Genomic DNA, 8,092 nt, shown 5'->3' with positions numbered 1-8,092 from the left:
TATGTCCTTAAATAAGATACACTGTTGCTGTCATTCTGGCCACTCAGCAGGCAGAGATCTGAGGATCACAGTTCAAAACCAGCCCTGGCCTGTGAGACTCTGTGAGTCTCTTACCTCCAATTAACCACTAGCAAAACCATAAGTGGTGCTGTGACTCTAGGGACAGGGTAGTAGTAGTCTTGAGCTGAAGAGCTCACAGAAAGAGCCGAGGCCTAGTGTTGAAGCCACATGAATTGAAAAAAGTAAGATACACTTTTGATTTCAATTTTGTTTTTCGATTTCTTCAGACTAGGTTAGTAGCTCAGCATCTGATCTTCTGATAGAATATATATTCTTCAGCTAAAAGATGAAATGTTTTCAAGTGTCTTCTAAACAAATTTGGACTGTAGTAAACTTTGATGTTTTTTGAGTGATATTTTTTGTCTAACTGATCTTTCCTTACTAGCAATGGATAGAATGCATCTAATGTCATTCAAGTGTATGTCTCCTTGAAGATTTCATGCTGTTGGTTTTATAGAAGAGCAGTTTCCTGCACTATATACCTATATTGTTACAATGACTATTCATGGTTGTTGTTTTTTTGTCGGTCCTGGGGCTTGAACTCAAGGCCTGGGCAATGTGCTTGGACTTTCTCAAGGCTAGAGCTCTTCCACTTGATCCATAACACCATTTCTGGCTTTTTTCTATGTACATGGTACAGAGGAATCGAAACCGAATCTTTCTGCATGCTTGGCCAGCACTCTAACACTAGGCTAACCTCCCTTCCCACCCTTTTAATACATTTATTTGAAATAGAGAAGAGGAGGGGGAAAACAAGATGGGGTTTCTATTTTTGTTAGTTTTATATATTTTAACCTGAGTTCTCCATAAAGAAAGTCTAGAGACAAGAACTTATGACTAATTTCCTTCTTTGGGAATAACACCTCAGAAAAGCAGAAATCAGGAGATATCTCTGCTGCCATGGTTGTTTATTTGATATAGTTCACAAAATTTCCTGCCAGTCTGGATACTTTTCCACTGTTTACTGTGCTTTTCTTTTAACGGTGTAACAAGAATTTTCTGTCATTGCTTACATTTGATTGTTTTCCAGAAATACATTCCTCCATTCCATACTCACTCATGAAATGCGTGTTTAGTGGGCAGTGTATCATTGAGTCAAGGTTAAATTCATTATATTTAAACCATTAAAACCATTGGCATCTTTCATTAAAGAGAATAGTCCGTATCACCCAAATTCTGCTTGATCATAAGGGACATATTGCTCACATTTCTTTTTCTTTACTGTATCCTTGTTTCTTTCCTCCTTTGTTGTTTGGAGAAAGTGTAGAGAAAGTTTTATTCTCTTCTTCTTTGTGTATCTGGCCTATCAATTTACTCTTTACTACTGGCAGTAGTTAACTTAATGAGCAACAGGAAGCATATGGTTAAAAGACTTAATAATCAGTAAAATCTGTGTGGGTGCAGAATTTACACTCTCACTTTCCAAGTGATACATGCCTTCATGTGCATATATGGTAATACTAAGAAACTGTTGTTAAGTGAGGGACAGTTCCACTATTAGTAATCATTAACAACATACTTTCATTCGAATCAAACTGATGACCTAGCTTCATTTATCTACTGATTTTAATTACTTATATGTATACTGAAGTATGAAGTATCAGCGTTATAGCAGTAGAGAAAATTGATCACTTCATGTATAAAGTACGTAGCTATTTGACTGAAAATGTGCCTTATGATGAGACTTTCTTATCCTGGAAGAAGTGTCTGTAGAATGTTATGTGGGATCTAGCATTGAAATGTGAGTTCAAATCTAGGAAGACTCTCTGAATATATGTATATATATGTATATACATATACATATATATATCCACACATATTTCTAAAGGCAGCATGAAGGAAAGAAATATATTTGTGCGTACACCAACAGATGTCAAAATGTGAAATAAGAAGTATGGGAAGCAACTAAGACACAGGCACAGCTACTGAGAGACAAATGCACATCTTTCTTCCTTCTTTATAACAACTAGGGTAAGAGAGGAATAGGTCATGAGGAGAATTTCTTCTAGTCATTATGTCAGCTACACTTCCCAAGATGTTACAAATGCAGTCAACCAAAGGATAGAATCCTTTCTGGAACAAAGCAGTGGCATTCTAAACAGGAATATCGGCAGGAAACCCTATGAGATTCTTATCCAGTTTACTTCCCGAAAGCCAGAAGTATGGCTCAAGTGGTAGAGTATTCATCTTAATAGAGAAAGCTATAGTAGAACACCCAGGCCCTAAGAAGAAACCCAATAGTACCTGCAGAGAAACATAATAAGAAAGAGAAAGAAGGAAGTCCACCTCCCTAGCAGAGACAGTCACATGCTTGATGTGAATGGATGGAAAGAGATATTCCAAGAATGGCACCCAAAAGGAAGCAAATGTAAATGTACTCCTATCTGGCAAAGAAAACTTGAAAGTATTACAACATGAAAGTCATTTCATTTTGCTAAAGACACTGTAATGATTAACAACAAAAAGGCAACTAATCCTCAATGCACCCAATTTGACACAACAGACATCGCTGAACATAACTGAGTTGATGGATCCCAACCATGTTAGATCCTTTCCAAAGAATCCGCAAGAAACCAGATTTAACTGAAGACCCAGAGCCAAAGGTAGCACATATCTGCAGAATATTCCATCCAGCAGTCCCAGAATAAGTATCATCCAGGCAACCCCAAGCTTTCCCCAAAGGAAATAATATTTAGAGCATAGAGGCAGCATTATTCTCTTTTTTCTTTTCCTTTCTCTAATACTCCTCCGTAGTAATTATTCAAAGAGGTTTCTTGGCAGAGTCTAAAGGAAGTCTTAACAGGACATATAAGAAAAGATAATATTACCATGTGCTATCATACTATGGTTGAATTCAACTAGAAATAGACATGGAAGTAAACAATAGAAGAAATTAAAATACATAGAAATGGAACAAAAATCTGAATGTTTAATGGGTTATGGAAGAAAGAAAGGAGGGACATGTAATCAAATATAGAAAATCATTGGAGCCTCTGACTATATATTTTGGTTTCATTCTTTAGCGATATTTTATCTGATACCTCAACTGAACTTGACAAAGGAACCAACAATGAAGGGTAAGGTCCAAATAAACATACAATGTCACCCATGTGTATTTATGCATATTTACATGTATGTAAGTACAGTCATCCATGAAAGGACAGTCACAGAAAAGAAAGTAATTGAGATTAGGGACTTGTAAGTATAGATGACAATTGAAGGTCTTTGATATTTTTCTAATTTACTTTGGCCATAATATCAGTAGTTTCTTTCTAAAATGTTAGCTATTTCTAAGAAGAAATATCAAGAATGTTTCTTGTTCCTAATCTATTTTAATGGCCAAAAACAATTTAATGTTTTGCTGTAAGATTTAGCAGGTTAAGAAACTTCTTTCTATTGAATTTGTTTTCTCTAGCTAGAGGATGAAACAACTTAGATGTGTTCTCTCCCTCTCCCTCTCTCTCTTCCTCCCTCTCTCCCTCCCTCTGTTCCTCCAGAATGAATGAGTAAAGGCTGGTCATTACTGGGTTTTAATTTGATAGGTATTATCCAAAAATGCCTTACCTCTAAGTTCACGTTCAGGCCTAAACAAAAATTTACACAGTTATGTGCTGGATGTCTATTTCAAGAGATGGTGATGAAAAGACCAGAGAATCTTTTCATGCCGCATTCATCCCTGATGTGTCTCCTTCAATTGCTGTGGGAAGGAGACTGGTTAAAATATAATGACTAGGATATCAGATGTTCATGGGAGACGTGACAGCTGAAGACACCTCCCTCATACCATTTGTGATTTATTTAAGGGATGAGAAGGCTTTTACCATCAAGTAAGGGTTAGAATTTTATATGAATGTGAAATACTACTGAATAGTAAAAGCATGTCTGTGCGATCATTCCAACATATATTCTGGATATTAATGTGAATAACTCATGAAATACAAATCGTTTTTATCACTCAGAGAGGCTGGATGGATAGAGAACAATAGTGCCAGCATGGAGGGAAGAGAGAAAGCAGAAATGTAGGTGGTAGATCAGCTTGATTAATTCCATAGCAAGGGAAATGGAAGATAAGGAAACAGTGCTACCAGTGGTTTAGGAAAAGAATTTGTCAGTCTTGCATAAGTGGTTGTTTAGCACAGGTGAACATTTTATTGAAGTGAGAGGCCATATTTTTAGGAAAGCACATGAAATACCCCCTTGCATATACAGTATATGTAGAGTTAGTTTTCAGGCAGTTATAGCTATTTGGGGAGAAAAAGTAGGTTTTGGAATTCTCACAGTATTTGACTGTGTGCAATTTAATTATTGATGTTGATAATAACTAGCAGGATGCACATGGATGCACACAAGACAGCCCTAAGTGGTCAGATACCCAAATGTCGACAGACTTGTGTAGAAAGCTGTACAGAGACTAAGCACCATGTTTGTGGGAACCATCTGGAAGGTCAGGGAAGTGCAATTTTTTGTGCCATTCTTTCTTTTTGCAAATTGGGTGAAGGATTGAGACTCCAGAAGGAGAGGGAGTTCTCACTGTCCTGGTTAGCAGTGGAGAGTTCTCTGCTTCTGGCCTGCCACCCATTGGTACTCTCTGCAAGTAAGTCAGTAAAGACATCCACGATTGTTGAAAATAAGAAGGGAATAGGAGGAAGAGAGGAAGCAGAATATTGACTGTGACCTCTGGGTTGAGCGCCCTTGAATTGCATTGCATTGAAAGTCATACAAGATGGCATTAGGTACTGTGGTAGGGCGAACAATTCTTCTATCTTGTGTAAAAACTTTACTTTTCTAAGTTCCATATTTAAGTTCCTGAAGAGATTCAAATCTATTCTATTGTAAAATGGAAATACTGCTTTTCATTTAAGTACAGGTCTCCTACTTCACACCATAGTACCAGAGCAAATAGCTAGAGGGAACAGAAGAGCTGGAGATGGCGATGTAGCTCAAGTGGCAGAGCATGTTCCTCAGATGAACACAGTTATGGTTTTAGTACACAGCCTTGTAGAAACAGTTTGATTTCTTCTAAATGTTCCAACTGATTTTCTGTGGCTGATTTTATATTATTTTATTTTTTAGAGATGACACAGCATTAACTGCCATTGCAGTTTGTGACCCAAGCATTAACATTTGGTGAGTTGAATTTTCTGTCATCTGAGTGTAAATTCACTTCTAGGGTGAGGTTAGTACCCAATCTATATGACAGCTGATCAGTGTCCTCATGTATTCCTTCTCTTGTATTGAAACTAAATTGAAAATGATAGCGTCAGGCAGCAGATACTTGGTCATGGTATACTGTGAAGTAAAACATAGTAACCGTATCCTTATTTACCTATTCTCTACCTTATTTACCTATTTCCTGCAACTTGCACTGAGACAATGGAGGAGAGAGTCCCAGTCAGGAACAATGAGGTGGTCTCAGTGTTTCTGAGATGAAAATGCTGGTGGGCCTCTTTCCTTCTCTAGAAATCTGGTACTTAGTAGACAGGCTCATTTTCAGGTATGATGAGAGTCCAGCTTTTAGGCTCTTGTTTCTTGTCTTTTGGTGAGAAGCAGTTAAGAAATCAGCCAAGTTAGTGACAGGAAGGAGAGAGAAGAGCAGACTTAGAAAGCGGAAAATCAGATTGTATAATGGATTGAGTTCTTCTGAAGTGAGTTGCATGTACAAATAAACTACATGATACCAATAATCAGTGTGTTAGGTTTAGTAAGAGAGAAAAAGTCTTTGACCGTGCATAAAAGCTTTCTTTTGAAGTGATAAATATGTAAAAGTTTCCATTTCTTACAAATTTGTTACTGTTAGGTTAACTTACTACCTTAAGTAAAAAAGTAAAACTATGATTGCACTTGGTATTTGACTGTATATAATTTAATGCTCTTTAGCTTGGATAAAAATGATCCAGCAGAATTTGGGACAGAAGAATTCAAGCAAAGGTCAGATATAGACATATACATCAATGTGTATAAGTATATGTTAGGAAACATATTGATCATTTCTGGGAAATTTCCAAGTATTGTCAGTGTATCTTCTGTCTGTCATATTATTCCTTTTTCATTTTGATGAATAAATGAGAAATGAGTTGCACAAAAGTGTTTTGCTATTGTAGGGAGCAGTGTATTAGGTTTACTAAGAGCGAAAAATTCTTTGACCATGCATAAAAGATTTCTTTTGAAATGATAAAATGTAACTCCCCTACCCCAAATTAAATTCCTTTGTTCATTTAGCTAAATATGAAAAAGTTTTGATTTCTACAAATTTGTTAGTCTTAGATTAACTTACTACACTGAGTGAAAACGTAAAACTATGATTGCACATTGTATTTGATTATCTATAATTTAATTCTCTTTAGCTTGGATAAAAATGACCCACCAGATCTTGGGACGGAAGAATTCAAGCAAAGGTCAGATATCTACAAGTAGATAAACATACATAAATATAAATGTTATGAAACAGATTGATCATTTCTGGGTAGTTTCCAAATATTGTCAGTGTACCTTCTGTCTGTCAGATTGCCCCTTTTCCATTTTGATGAGTAAATGAGAAATGAGTTGCACAAAAGTGTTTTGCTATTGTAGGGAGCAGTGAAGGGAAACGCCTAAAACCCCCCACATTGCCAGTGTATGAGATCCTACTACAACTGGTTGTGTTCCTTTGGTCTGATGGCAAAGACACAGAATCCTATGCATTTATTTCCTGCCCTAACAATTTCTTCACAGGTGAAGAAATACAAGTGTCAGATCGAAGTGGCTACATGTTTGTTCGGTCCTTTCCATATTCTGTTGGCTATGTCCAGTTCTTTGATGGCTATACACTTTCTGTAGGCCTAGACCTTAAATTATACATATTATTTTCATTGTGCATTAATGCCAGCTTTTCAAAACTGTGGTTGTAAGGTTTGTGACAGTGTGAGTACTTTATGGGCACCATTTCTATTGGATAGACAGATGGCTCCACAGCATTATGTCAAGCTCCTTACTGCTCACATCTGTGAATACAGGTTTCGTGAATAAATTTATGCTTACAATGAAAGAGGTAGGAGACAGAGAGAGAAAGATCGATTATGTCCACACGTGTGTGGCAGAGTGGCAATACTCTGATACTATGGCTTCAAGTCAGGGCTCCAGGAATATTTTACTTTCTTGTTTATCACTGAATCTCTTCTTCCTCATTCACACATGTAATGCATTTTGCTCATTCAGTGGAGATGGACTTCTGCCAGAAGGAATACTCTGGAAGGCTTCATATTGCTATCCTCTGCTGTTCACTCCACTGTAGACAGAATCACACCTGTGAACCCAAGTCTACACATCCATCTACCATTCTGGTGAAATCCTAAGGGGAAGTGTCATTGAACAGGCAAGACTTAGGTAGGAGGGATCACCATGCCATCACTACAGGAGTTGCAAGGACAGGGCTCTGAGTTCAGAGTTCAGTACTGGAGAGAAGTTTTGGCAGAGACAGAGGAGATAGAGGCATAGTACATTTGACAGAGCATCTGTGTAGCATGCACAAGCTATAGTTTTCTAACCTAATATTGTTATAGATACAACATTCCTTCCCACATTGTCCTACTTAGTTTTTATATGTTTCAATTTGTCCACAGCAAAGACAGCAACTTAACCACGGTTGTTGTTCATTCAAACGAAGACATCAGTACTGCGTGAGTTAATTTTCTTTTTATTTTGGGAATCATGTATAGAGTGCTTACACTTATTTTCCCCAGATAGTAGGTGAATTTCTTCTCACACATTGATACGCCTGTTTATATTTTCATCCCATTTCCCATTCCCTACACCTTTCCAATCAACTTGCTTTATCCCCTCCCTCTCCTATTTCAAATAAACATATGTAATATTCCAGGTAACCTTTCAGATACAATAACAATATGAGATTAACAATTAAGGGGGAAAAGGAAAAGAGAAATAACATACTACATTAAGAACAACAATCACACAAGTTAAAGCTCTTGTTTCTGTATTCTAGAGTTTTTTTTCATTTACTGTAAGTTGATTCATTTTTCATCTAATTGATAAATCC

General features: G+C 36.9%; 1 long non-coding RNA gene across 1 annotated transcript; it reads left to right on the top strand.

Annotated features, from left to right (window-relative positions):
• The first annotated feature begins 3,081 nt into the window (after positions 1-3,081).
• LOC150039910 (uncharacterized) lies at positions 3,082-6,014 on the top strand. The gene is made up of 3 exons (XR_016534192.1): positions 3,082-3,137; positions 5,134-5,187; positions 5,938-6,014. It is a non-coding gene; the product is annotated as an uncharacterized LOC150039910 (long non-coding RNA).
• The last annotated feature ends 2,078 nt before the right edge of the window (positions 6,015-8,092 follow it).

The sequence above is a fragment of the Megascapheus bottae genome, unplaced genomic scaffold (genome assembly GCF_031878675.1).
Source record: "Megascapheus bottae isolate mThoBot1 unplaced genomic scaffold, mThoBot2.hap1 HAP1_SCAFFOLD_81, whole genome shotgun sequence".
Lineage (NCBI taxonomy): Eukaryota > Metazoa > Chordata > Mammalia > Rodentia > Geomyidae > Megascapheus > Megascapheus bottae.
Note: the sequence above shows the minus strand (reverse complement) of the source record. Positions and strands in the feature narration are given on the sequence as shown.